Here is a 15693-nt window from a genome sequence, read left to right on the forward strand (position 1 = left end):
ATCATGCTGAGAATGAGATCCATCATGCTGAGACTGAGATCCATCATGCAGAGACTGAGAACCATCACAATGTGATTATGATCCATCATGCTGTGAGTGAGATCCATCATGCTGAGATTGTGATCCATCATGCTGAAACCGAGATCCGTCATACTGAGACAGAGATCCATCATGCTGTGACTGAGATCCATCATGCTGAGACTGAGATCCATCAGACTGAGACTGAGATCCGTCATGCTGTGACAGATATCCATCATGCTAAGACTGAGATCCATCATAGAGAGACTGAGATCCATCAGGCTGAGACTGAGATCCATCATGCTGAGACTGAGATCCATCGCACTGAGACTGAGATCCATCGCACTGAGACTCAGATCCATCATGCTGAGATTGAGATCCATTGCACTGAGACTGCGCTCCAACATGCTGACTCTGAGATCCATCATGCTAAGACTGTGATCCATCATTCTGAGAGTGTGATTCTTCAAACTGAGAGGGAGATACATCGCACTGAGTAGATCCATCGCAATGAGACTCAGATTGATCATGCTGAGACTGAGATCAATCACACTGAGACTGAGATCCATCACACTGAGACTGCAATCCATCATGCTGACTCTGAGATCAATCATGCTGAGACTGAGATCCATCATACAGAGACTGAGATCCATAATGCTGAGACTGAGATCCACCATGCAGAGACTGACACCCATCACACTGAGACTGAGATCCATCATGCTGAGACAGAGATCCATCGTGGTGACACTGAGATCCATCCTGCTGAGACTGAGATCCTTCATGCTGAGAGTGATATTCATTACACTGAGACTATGATCCATCATGCTGTGACAGAGATCTATCAGTCTGAGCATGAGAACTGTCACACTGAGACAGAGATAAATCATGCTGTGACTGAGATCCATCATGCCAAGACTGAGATCTATCACACTGAGACAGAAATCCATCATGCTGAGACTGAGATCCATCATGCTAAGACTGAGATCCATCATGCAGAGACTGAGATCCATCACACTGAGACTGAGATCCATCACGCTGAGACAGAGATCCATCGTGGTGACTCTGAGATCCATCCTGCTGAGACTGAGATCCATCATGCCGAGACTGAGATCCATCACACTGAGACTGAGATCCATCATACTGAGACAGAGATCCATCATGCTGGCACTGAGATCCATCATGCTGAGACTGATATACATCGCATGGTGCCTGAGATCCATCATGCTGAGACTGAGATCCATCATGCAGAGAGTGAGGTCCATCACACTGAGACTGAGATCTATCATGCTGAGACTGAGAACCACCTGCTCAGATCAGTGATGCTGAGACTGAGATCCATCACGCTGAGACAGATATCCATCATGCTGAGACTGAGATCCATCATGCTGATCCAGAGAGCCATCATACTGAAATTGAAATGCATGGCACTAAGTTTTTGATCTGTCATTCTGAGACTGAGATCCATTATGCTGTGACTGAGTTCCATTGTACTGAGACTGAGATCCATCATGCCGAGATTGAGATCCATCACACTGAGACTGAGATCCGTCATGCTGAGACTGAGATCGATCACACTGTGACTGGGATCCATCGCACTGAGATGGAGATCCATCATGCTGAGAGTGAGATCCATCATGCTGAGACTGAGATCAATCATGCAGAGACTGAGACCCATCACACTGAGACTGAGATCCATTATGCTGAGACAGAGATCCATTTTGGAGACACTGAGATCCAACCTGCTGAGACTGAGATCCATCGCACTCAGACTGAGATCTATCACACCGAGACTGAGATCTAATATGCTGAGAGTGTTATCCAAAACATTGAGACTATGATCCATCATGCTGTGACTGAGATCCATCATGCTGAGACTGAGATCCATCATGCATAGACTGAGATTGATCACACGGAGACTGAGATCCATCATGCTGAGTCTGAGATCCATCATGCAGAGACTGAGATTCATTAGACTGAGACTGAGATCCATCAAGCTGTGAGTGAGTTCCATCATCCTGAGAGTGAGATCCATTACACTGAGATTATGATCCATCATGCTGTGACAGAGACCATCATTCTGAGATTGATATCTATCATGCAGAAACTGAGATCCGTCACACTGAGACAGAGATCCATCATGCTGTGTCTGAGAGCCATCATGCTGATCTGAGATCTATCACACTGAGACAGAAATCTTTCATGCTGAGAATGAGAACCATCATGTTGAGACTGAGATCCATCATGCAGAGACTGAGAACCATCACAATGTGATTATTATCCATCATGCTGTGAGTGAGATCCATCATTCTGAGACTGAGATCCATCATGCTGAAACTGAGATCTGTCACACTGAGACAGAGATCCATCATGCTGTGACTGAGATCCATCATGCTGAGACTGAGATCCATCAGACTGAGACTGAGATCCGTCATGCTGTGACTGAGATCCATCATGCTGAGACTGAGATCCATCACACTGAGACAGAGATCCATCATGCTGTGACTGAGATCCATCATGCTGAGACTGAGATCCATCAGACAGAGACTGAGATCCATCATGCTGTGACAGATATCTATCATGCTAAGACTGAGATCCATCATAGAGAGACTGAGATCCATCAGGCTGAGACTGAGATCCATCATACAGAGACTGAGATCCATAATGCTGAGACTAAGATCCATCAAACAGAGATTGAGATCCATCACACTGAGACTGAGATCCATCACACTGAGACTGAGATCCATCATGCTGAGACTGAGATCCATCACACTGAGACTGAGATCCATCATGCTGAGACAGAGATCCATCGTGGTGACACTGAGATCCATCCTGCTGAGACTGAGATCCACCATGCCGAGACTGAGATCCATCACACTGAGACTGAGATCCATCATGCTGAGACAGAGATCCATCGTGGTGACAATGAGATCCCTCCTGCTGAGACTGAGATCCTTCATGTTGCGACTGAATTCCATTCTACTGAGACAGAGATCCATCATGCTGAGACTGAGATCCATCATAGAGAGACTGAGATCCATCAGGCTGAGACTGAGATCCATCATAAAGAGACTGAGATCCATCATGCTGAGACTGAGATCCATCGTACTGAGACGGAGATCCATCGCACTGAGACTGAGATCCATCACACTGAGCTTGAGATCCATCATTCTGAGACAGAGATCCATCATGGTGACACTGAGATTCATCCTGCTGAGATTGAGATCCATCACACTGTGACAGGGATCAATTGCACTGAGATGGAGATCCATCATGCTGAGACTGAGATCCATCATGCTGAGACTGAGATCCATCACACTCAGACTGAGATCTATCACACTGAGACTGAGATCCAATATGCTGAGAGTGAGATCCATTACATTGAGACTATGATCCATCATGCTGTGACTGAGATCCATCTTGCTGAGACTGAGATCCATCATCCATAGACTGAGATTGATCACACGGAGACTGAGATCCATCATGCTGAGATTGAGATCCATCATGCTGTGACTGAGATCATTTCACTGAGACTGAGATCCATAAGGCTGAGAGTGAGATTCATCATGCAGAGACTGAGATTCATTAGACTGAGACTGAGATCCATCAAGCTTTGAGTGAGATCCATCATGCTGAGAATGAGATCCATTACACTGAGACTATGATCCATCATGCTGTGACTGAGATCCATCATTCTGAGATTGATATCCATCATGCAGAAACTGAGATCGGTCACACTGAGACAGAGATCCATCATGCTGTGACTGAGAGCCATCATGCTGTGACTGAGATCTATCACACTGAGACAGAAATCTATCATGCTGAGAATGAGATCCATCATGCTGAGACTGAGATCCATCATGCAGAGACTGAGAACCATCACAATGTGATTATGATCCATCATGCTGTGAGTGAGATCCATCATGCTGAGATTGTGATCCATCATGCTGAAACCGAGATCCGTCATACTGAGACAGAGATCCATCATGCTGTGACTGAGATCCATCATGCTGAGACTGAGATCCATCAGACTGAGACTGAGATCCGTCATGCTGTGACAGATATCCATCATGCTAAGACTGAGATCCATCATAGAGAGACTGAGATCCATCAGGCTGAGACTGAGATCCATCATGCTGAGACTGAGATCCATCGCACTGAGACTGAGATCCATCGCACTGAGACTCAGATCCATCATGCTGAGATTGAGATCCATTGCACTGAGACTGCGCTCCAACATGCTGACTCTGAGATCCATCATGCTAAGACTGTGATCCATCATTCTGAGAGTGTGATTCTTCAAACTGAGAGGGAGATACATCGCACTGAGTAGATCCATCGCAATGAGACTCAGATTGATCATGCTGAGACTGAGATCAATCACACTGAGACTGAGATCCATCACACTGAGACTGCAATCCATCATGCTGACTCTGAGATCAATCATGCTGAGACTGAGATCCATCATACAGAGACTGAGATCCATAATGCTGAGACTGAGATCCACCATGCAGAGACTGACACCCATCACACTGAGACTGAGATCCATCATGCTGAGACAGAGATCCATCGTGGTGACACTGAGATCCATCCTGCTGAGACTGAGATCCTTCATGCTGAGAGTGATATTCATTACACTGAGACTATGATCCATCATGCTGTGACAGAGATCTATCAGTCTGAGCATGAGAACTGTCACACTGAGACAGAGATAAATCATGCTGTGACTGAGATCCATCATGCCAAGACTGAGATCTATCACACTGAGACAGAAATCCATCATGCTGAGACTGAGATCCATCATGCTAAGACTGAGATCCATCATGCAGAGACTGAGATCCATCACACTGAGACTGAGATCCATCACGCTGAGACAGAGATCCATCGTGGTGACTCTGAGATCCATCCTGCTGAGACTGAGATCCATCATGCCGAGACTGAGATCCATCACACTGAGACTGAGATCCATCATACTGAGACAGAGATCCATCATGCTGGCACTGAGATCCATCATGCTGAGACTGATATACATCGCATGGTGCCTGAGATCCATCATGCTGAGACTGAGATCCATCATGCAGAGAGTGAGGTCCATCACACTGAGACTGAGATCTATCATGCTGAGACTGAGAACCACCTGCTCAGATCAGTGATGCTGAGACTGAGATCCATCACGCTGAGACAGATATCCATCATGCTGAGACTGAGATCCATCATGCTGATCCAGAGAGCCATCATACTGAAATTGAAATGCATGGCACTAAGTTTTTGATCTGTCATTCTGAGACTGAGATCCATTATGCTGTGACTGAGTTCCATTGTACTGAGACTGAGATCCATCATGCCGAGATTGAGATCCATCACACTGAGACTGAGATCCGTCATGCTGAGACTGAGATCGATCACACTGTGACTGGGATCCATCGCACTGAGATGGAGATCCATCATGCTGAGAGTGAGATCCATCATGCTGAGACTGAGATTAATCATGCAGAGACTGAGACCCATCACACTGAGACTGAGATCCATTATGCTGAGACAGAGATCCATTTTGGAGACACTGAGATCCAACCTGCTGAGACTGAGATCCATCGCACTCAGACTGAGATCTATCACACCGAGACTGAGATCTAATATGCTGAGAGTGTTATCCATTACATTGAGACTATGATCCATCATGCTGTGACTGAGATCCATCATGCTGAGACTGAGATCCATCATGCATAGACTGAGATTGATCACACGGAGACTGAGATCCATCATGCTGAGACTGAGATCCATCATGCAGAGACTGAGATTCATTAGACTGAGACTGAGATCCATCAAGCTGTGAGTGAGTTCCATCATCCTGAGAGTGAGATCCATTACACTGAGATTATGATCCATCATGCTGTGACAGAGACCATCATTCTGAGATTGATATCTATCATGCAGAAACTGAGATCCGTCACACTGAGACAGAGATCCATCATGCTGTGTCTGAGAGCCATCATGCTGATCTGAGATCTATCACACTGAGACAGAAATCTTTCATGCTGAGAATGAGAACCATCATGTTGAGACTGAGATCCATCATGCAGAGACTGAGAACCATCACAATGTGATTATTATCCATCATGCTGTGAGTGAGATCCATCATTCTGAGACTGAGATCCATCATGCTGAAACTGAGATCTGTCACACTGAGACAGAGATCCATCATGCTGTGACTGAGATCCATCATGCTGAGACTGAGATCCATCAGACTGAGACTGAGATCCGTCATGCTGTGACTGAGATCCATCATGCTGAGACTGAGATCCATCACACTGAGACAGAGATCCATCATGCTGTGACTGAGATCCATCATGCTGAGACTGAGATCCATCAGACAGAGACTGAGATCCATCATGCTGTGACAGATATCTATCATGCTAAGACTGAGATCCATCATAGAGAGACTGAGATCCATCAGGCTGAGACTGAGATCCATCATACAGAGACTGAGATCCATAATGCTGAGACTAAGATCCATCAAACAGAGATTGAGATCCATCACACTGAGACTGAGATCCATCACACTGAGACTGAGATCCATCATGCTGAGACTGAGATCCATCACACTGAGACTGAGATCCATCATGCTGAGACAGAGATCCATCGTGGTGACACTGAGATCCATCCTGCTGAGACTGAGATCCACCATGCCGAGACTGAGATCCATCACACTGAGACTGAGATCCATCATGCTGAGACAGAGATCCATCGTGGTGACAATGAGATCCCTCCTGCTGAGACTGAGATCCTTCATGCTGAGAGTGATATTCATTACACTGAGACTATGATCCATCATGCTGTGACAGAGATCCATCATTCTGAGACTGAGATCCATCATTCTAAGACTGAGAACTGTCACACTGAGACAGAGATAAATTATGCTGTGACTGAGATCCATCATGCTGAGACTGAGATCCATCATGCAGAGACTGAGATCCATCACACTGAGACTGAGATCCATCATGCTGAGAGAGAGGTCCATCGTTGTGACACTGAGATCCATTCTGCTGAGACTGAGATCCATCACGCCGAGACTGAGATCCATCACACTGAGACTGATATCCATCACACTGAGACTGAGATCCATCATACTGAGACAGAGATCCATCTTGCTGGCACTGAGAGCCATCATGCTGACACTGAGATACATCGCATGGAGCCTGAGATCCATCATGCTGAGGCTGAGATCCATCATGCAGAGAGTGAGATCCATCACACTGAGACTGAGATCTATCAAGCTGAGACTGAGAACCACCTGCTCAGATCAGTGATGCTGAGACTGAGATCCATCACGCTGAGACAGATATCCATCATGCTGCGACTGAGATCCATCATGCTGATCCAGAGAGCCAGCATACTGAAATTGAAATGCATGGCACTAAGTCTTTGATCTTTCATGCTGAGACTGAGATCCATTATGCTGTGACTGAGTTCCATTGTACTGAGACTGAGATCCATCATGCCGAGATTGAGATCCATCACAATGAGACTGAGATCCGTCATGCTGAGACTGAGATCCATCATGCTGAGACAGAGATCCATCGTGGTGACACTGAGATCCATCCTGCTGAGACTGAGATCCATCATGCCGAGACTGAGATCCATCACACTGAGACTGAGATCCATCATGCTGTAACAGAGATCCATCGTGGTGACACTGAGATCCATCCTGCTGAGACTGAGATCCATCATGCCAAGAATGAGATCCATCACACTGATACTGAGATCTGTCATGCTGCGACTCAGATCCATTATGCTGATCCAGTGATCCATCATACTGAAATTAAATTACATGGCACTAAGACTTTGATCTATAATGCTGAGACTGAGATCCATCATGTTGCGACTGAATTCCATTGTACTGAGACTGAGCACCATCATGCTGAGACTGAAATCCATCACACTGAGACAGAGATCCATCATGCTGAGACTGAGATCCATCACACTCAGACTGAGATCCGTCATGCTGTGACAGATATCCATCATGCTAAGACTGAGATCCATCATAGAGAGACTGAGATCCATCAGGCTGAGACTGAGATCCATCGTACTGAGACTGAGATCCATCGCACTGAGACTGAGATCCATCGCACTGAGACTCAGATCCATCATGCTGAGATTGAGATCCATTGCACTGAGACTGCGCTCCATCATGCTGACTCTGAGATCCATCATGCTAAGACTGTGATCCATCATTCTGAGACTGTGATCCATCAAACTGAGAGGGAGATACATCGCACTGAGTAGATCCATCGCAATGAGACTCAGATTGATCATGCTGAGACTGAGATCCATCACACCGAGTCTGAGATCCATCACACTGAGACTGCAATCAATCATGCTGACTCTGAGATCAATCATGCTGAGACTGAGATCCATCATACAGAGACTGAGATCCATAATGCTGAGACTGAGATCCATCAAACAGAGATTGAGATCCATCACACTGAGACTGAGATCCATCACACTGAGACTGAGATCCATCACACTGAGACAGAGATCCATCATGCTGAGACAGACATCCATCGTGGTGACACTGAGATCCATCCTGCTGAGACTGAGATCCATCATGCCAAGAATGAGATCCATCACACTGATACTGAGATCTGTCATGCTGCGCCTCAGATCCGTCATGCTGATCCAGTGAGCCATCATACTGAAACTAAATTACATGGCACTAAGACTTTGATCTATAATGCTGAGACTGAGATCCATCATGTTGCGACTGAATTCCATTGTACTGAGACTGAGCACCATCATGCTGAGACTGAAATCCATCACACTGAGACAGAGATCCATCATGCTGAGTCTGAGATCCATCACACTCAGACTGAGATCCGTCATGCTGTGACAGATATCCATCATGCTAAGACTGAGATCCATCATAGAGAGACTGAGATCCATCAGGCTGAGACTGAGATCCATCATACAGAGACTGAGCTCCATCATGCTGAGACTGAGATCCATCGTACTGAGACTGAGATCCATCGCACTGAGACTGAGATCCATCATGCTGACTCTGAGATCCATCATGCTAAGACTGTGATCCACCATTCTGAGACTGTGATCCATCAAACTGAGAGGGAGATACATCGCACTGAGTAGATCCATCGCAATGAGACTCAGATTGATCATGCTGAGACTGAGATCCATCACACCGAGTCTGAGATCCATCACACTGAGACTGCAATCAATCATGCTGACTCTGAGATCAATCATGCTGAGACTGAGATCCATCATACAGAGACTGAGATCCATAATGCTGAGACTGAGATCCATCAAACAGAGATTGAGATCCATCACACTGAGACTGAGATCCATCACACTGAGACTGAGATCCATCATGCTGAGACAGAGATCCATCGTGGTGACACTGAGATCCATCCTGCTGAGACTGAGATCCATCATGCCGAGACTGAGATCCATCACACTGAGACAGAGATCCATCATGCTGAGACAGACATCCATCGTGGTGACACTGAGATCCATCCTGCTGAGACTGAGATCCTTCATGCTGAGAGTGATATTCATTACACTGAGACTATGATCCATCATGCTGTGACAGAGATCCATCATTCTGAGACTGAGATCCATCATGCTGAGACTGAGAACTGTCACACTGAGACAGAGATAAATCATGCTGTGACTGAGATCCATCATGCTGAGACTGAGATCTGTCACACTGAGACAGAAATCCATCATGCTGAGACTGAGATCCATCATGCTGCGACTGAGATCCATCATGCAGAACTGAGATCCATCACACTGAGACTGAGATCCATCATGCTGAGAGAGAGGTCCATCGTGGTGACACTGAGATCCATCCTGCTGAGACTGAGATCCATCATGTCGAGACTGAGATCCATCACACTGAGACTGAGATCCATCATACTGAGACAGAGATCCATCATGCTGGCACTGAGAGCCATCATGCTGACACTGAGATACATCGCATGGAGCCTGAGATCCATCATGCTGAGACTGAGATCCATCATGCAGAGAGTGAGGTCCATCACACTGAGACTGAGATCTATCAAGCTGAGACTGAGAACCACCTGCTCAGATCAGTGATGCTGAGACTGAGATCCATCACGCTGAGACAGATATCCATCATGATGCGACTGAGATCCATCATGCTGATCCAGAGAGCCATCATACTGAAATTGAAATGCATGGCACTAAGTCTTTGATCTTTCATGCTGAGACTGAGATCCATTATGCTGTGACTGAGTTCCATTGTACTGAGACTGAGATCCATCATGCCGAGATTGAGATCCATCACACTGAGACTGATATCCGTCATGCTGAGACTGAGATCCATCACACTGTGACTGGGATCCATCGCACTGAGATGGAGATCCATCATGCTGAGAGTGAGATCCATCATGCTGAGACTGAGATCAATCATGCAGAGACTGACACCCATCACACTGAGACTGAGATCCATTATGCTGAGACAGAGATCCATCGTGGTGACACTGAGATCCATCCTGCTGAGACTGAGATCCATCATGCCGAGAATGAGATCCATCACACTGAGACTGAGATAAATCATACTGAGACAGAGATCCATCATGCTGGCACTGAGAGCCATCATGCAGAGACTGAGATCCATCGCACTGTGACTGGGATCCATCGCACTGAGATGGAGATCCATCATGCTGAGAGTGAGATCCATCATGCTGAGACTGAGATCCATCACACTCAGACTGAGATCTATCACACCGAGACTGAGATCCAATATGCTGAGAGTGAGATCCATTACATTGAGACTATGATCCATCATGCTGTGACTGAGATCCATCATGCTGAGATTGAGATCCATCATGCTGTGACTGAGATCATTTCACTGAGACTGAGATCCATCAGGCTGAGAGTGAGATCCATCATGCAGAGACTGAGATTCATTAGACTGAGACTGAGATCCATCAAGCTGTGTGTGAGATCCATCATGCTGAGAGTGAGATCCATTGCACTGAGACTGCGCTCCATCATGCTGACTCTGAGATCCATCATGCTAAGACTGTGATCCATCATTCTGAGACTGTGATCCATCAAACTGAGAGGGAGATACATCGCACTGAGTAGATCCATCGCAATGAGACTCAGATTGATCATGCTGAGACTGAGATCCATCATACTGAGACTGAGATCCATCAAACTGAGAATGCAAGCCATCATGCTGACTCTGAGATCAATCATGCTGAGACTGAGATCCATCATACAGAGATTGAGATCCAAAATGCTGAGACTGAGATCCATCAAACAGAGATTGAGATCCATCACACTGAGACTGAGATCCATCACACTGAGACTGAGATCCATCATGCTGAGACAGAGATCCATCGTGGTGACACTGAGATCCATCCTGCTGAGACTGAGATCCATCATGCCGAGACTGAGATCCATCACACTGAGACAGAGATCCATCATGCTGAGACAGAGATCCATCGTGGTGACACTGAGATACATCATGCTGAGACTGAGATCCGTCACACTGAGACTGAGATCCATCATACTGAGACAGAGATCCATCATGCTGGCCCTGAGAGCCATCATGCTGAGACTGAGATCCATCCTGCTGAGACTGAGATCCTTCATGCTGAGAGTGATATTCATTACACTGAGACCATGATCCATCATGCTGTGACAGAGATCCATCATTCTGAGACTGAGATCCATCAGACTGAGACTGAGATCCGTCATGCTGTGACTGAGATCCATCATGCTGAGACTGAGATCCATCTCACTGAGACAGAGATCCATCATGCTGTGACTTAGATCCATCATGCTGAGACTGAGATCCATCAGACAGAGACTGAGATCCATCATGCTGTGACAGATATCCATCATGCTAAGACTGAGATCCATCATAGAGAGACTGAGATCCATCAGGTTGAGACTGAGATCCATCATACAGAGACTGAGATCCATAATGCTGAGACTAAGATCCATCAAACAGAGATTGAGATCCATCACACTGAGACTGAGATCCATCACACTGAGACTGAGATCCATCATGCTGAGACTGAGATCCATCACACTGAGACTGAGATCCATCATGCTGAGACAGAGATCCATCGTGGTGACACTGAGATCCATCCTGCTGAGACTGAGATCCGCCATGCCGAGACTGAGATCCATCACACTGAGACTGAAATCCATCATGCTGAGACAGACATCCATCGTGGTGACAATGAGATCCATCCTGCTGAGACTGAGATCCTTCATGCTGAGAGTGATATTCATTACACTGAGACTATGATCCATCATGCTGTGACAGAGATCCATCATTCTGAGACTGAGATCCATCATTCTAAGACTGAGAACTGTCACACTGAGACAGAGATCCATCATGCTGTGTCTGAGAGCCATCATGCTGATCTGAGATCTATCACACTGAGACAGAAATCTTTCATGCTGAGAATGAGAACCATTATGTTGAGACTGAGATCCATCATGCAGAGACTGAGAACCATCACAATGTGATTATTATCCATCATGCTGTGAGTGAGATCCATCATTCTGAGACTGAGATCCATCATGCTGAAACTGAGATCTGTCACACTGAGACAGAGATCCATCATGCTGTGACTGAGATCCATCATGCTGAGACTGAGATCCATCAGACTGAGACTGAGATCCGTCATGCTGTGACTGAGATCCATCATGCTGAGACTGAGATCCATCACACTGAGACAGAGATCCATCATGCTGTGACTGAGATCCATCATGCTGAGACTGAGATCCATCAGACAGAGACTGAGATCCATCATGCTGTGACAGATATCCATCATGCTGAGACTGAGATCCATCATAGAGAGACTGAGATCCATCAGGCTGAGACTGAGATCCATCATACAGAGACTGAGATCCATAATGCTGAGACTAAGATCCATCAAACAGAGATTGAGATCCATCACACTGAGACTGAGATCCATCACACTGAGACTGAGATCCATCATGCTGAGACTGAGATCCATCGCACTGAGACTGAGATCCATCATGCTGACTCTGAGATCCATCATGCTAAGACTGTGATCCACCATTCTGAGACTGTGATCCATCAAACTGAGAGGGAGATACATCGCACTGAGTAGATCCATCGCAATGAGACTCAGTTTGATCATGCTGAGACTGAGATCCATCACACCGAGTCTGAGATCCATCACACTGAGACTGCAATCAATCATGCTGACTCTGAGATCAATCATGCTGAGACTGAGATCCATCATACAGAGACTGAGATCCATAATGCTGAGACTGAGATCCATCAAACAGAGATTGAGATCCATCACACTGAGACTGAGATCCATCACACTGAGACTGAGATCCATCATGCTGAGACAGAGATCCATCGTGGTGACACTGAGATCCATCCTGCTGAGACTGAGATCCATCATGCCGAGACTGAGATCCATCACACTGAGACAGAGATCCATCATGCTGAGACAGACATCCATCGTGGTGACACTGAGATCCATCCTGCTGAGACTGAGATCCTTCATGCTGAGAGTGATATTCATTACACTGAGACTATGATCCATCATGCTGTGACAGAGATCCATCATTCTGAGACTGAGATCCATCATGCTGAGACTGAGAACTGTCACACTGAGACAGAGATAAATCATGCTGTGACTGAGATCCATCATGCTGAGACTGAGATCTGTCACACTGAGACAGAAATCCATCATGCTGAGACTGAGATCCATCATGCTGCGACTGAGATCCATCATGCAGAACTGAGATCCATCACACTGAGACTGAGATCCATCATGCTGAGAGAGAGGTCCATCGTGGTGACACTGAGATCCATCCTGCTGAGACTGAGATCCATCATGTCGAGACTGAGATCCATCACACTGAGACTGAGATCCATCATACTGAGACAGAGATCCATCATGCTGGCACTGAGAGCCATCATGCTGACACTGAGATACATCGCATGGAGCCTGAGATCCATCATGCTGAGACTGAGATCCATCATGCAGAGAGTGAGGTCCATCACACTGAGACTGAGATCTATCAAGCTGAGACTGAGAACCACCTGCTCAGATCAGTGATGCTGAGACTGAGATCCATCACGCTGAGACAGATATCCATCATGCTGCGACTGAGATCCATCATGCTGATCCAGAGAGCCATCATACTGAAATTGAAATGCATGGCACTAAGTCTTTGATCTTTCATGCTGAGACTGAGATCCATTATGCTGTGACTGAGTTCCATTGTACTGAGACTGAGATCCATCATGCCGAGATTGAGATCCATCACACTGAGACTGATATCCGTCATGCTGAGACTGAGATCCATCACACTGTGACTGGGATCCATCGCACTGAGATGGAGATCCATCATGCTGAGAGTGAGATCCATCATGCTGAGACTGAGATCAATCATGCAGAGACTGACACCCATCACACTGAGACTGAGATCCATTATGCTGAGACAGAGATCCATCGTGGTGACACTGAGATCCATCCTGCTGAGACTGAGATCCATCATGCCGAGAATGAGATCCATCACACTGAGACTGAGAAAATCATACTGAGACAGAGATCCATCATGCTGGCACTGAGAGCCATCATGCAGAGACTGAGATCCATCGCACTGTGACTGGGATCCATCGCACTGAGATGGAGATCCATCATGCTGAGAGTGAGATCCATCATGCTGAGACTGAGATCCATCACACTCAGACTGAGATCTATCACACCGAGACTGAGATCCAATATGCTGAGAGTGAGATCCATTACATTGAGACTTTGATCCATCATGCTGTGACTGAGATCCATCATGCTGAGATTGAGATCCATCATGCTGTGACTGAGATCATTTCACTGAGACTGAGATCCATCAGGCTGAGAGTGAGATCCATCATGCAGAGACTGAGATTCATTAGACTGAGACTGAGATCCATCAAGCTGTGTGTGAGATCCATCATGCAGAGACTGAGATTCATTAGACTGAGACTGAGATCCATCAAGCTGTGTGTGAGATCCATCATGCTGAGAGTGAGATCCATTGCACTGAGACTGCGCTCCATCATGCTGACTCTGAGATCCATCATGCTAAGACTGTGATCCATCATTCTGAGACTGTGATCCATCAAACTGAGAGGGAGATACATCGCACTGAGTAGATCCATCGCAATGAGACTCAGATTGATCATGCTGAGACTGAGATCCATCATACTGAGACTGAGATCCATCAAACTGAGAATGCAAGCCATCATGCTGACTCTGAGATCAATCATGCTGAGACTGAGATCCATCATACAGAGATTGAGATCCATAATGCTGAGACTGAGATCCATCAAACAGAGATTGAGATCCATCACACTGAGACTGAGATCCATCACACTGAGACTGAGATCCATCATGCTGAGACAGAGATCCATCGTGGTGACACTGAGATCCATCCTGCTGAGACTGAGATCCATCATGCCGAGACTGAGATCCATCACACTGAGACAGAGATCCATCATGCTGAGACAGAGATCCATCGTGGTGACACTGAGATACATCATGCTGAGACTGAGATCCGTCACACTGAGACTGAGATCCATCATACTGAGACAGAGATCCATCATGCTGGCCCTGAGAGCCATCATGCTGAGACTGAGATCCATCCTGCTGA

The sequence above is a fragment of the Carcharodon carcharias genome, chromosome 11, assembly GCF_017639515.1.
Source record: "Carcharodon carcharias isolate sCarCar2 chromosome 11, sCarCar2.pri, whole genome shotgun sequence".
NCBI lineage: Eukaryota > Metazoa > Chordata > Chondrichthyes > Lamniformes > Lamnidae > Carcharodon > Carcharodon carcharias.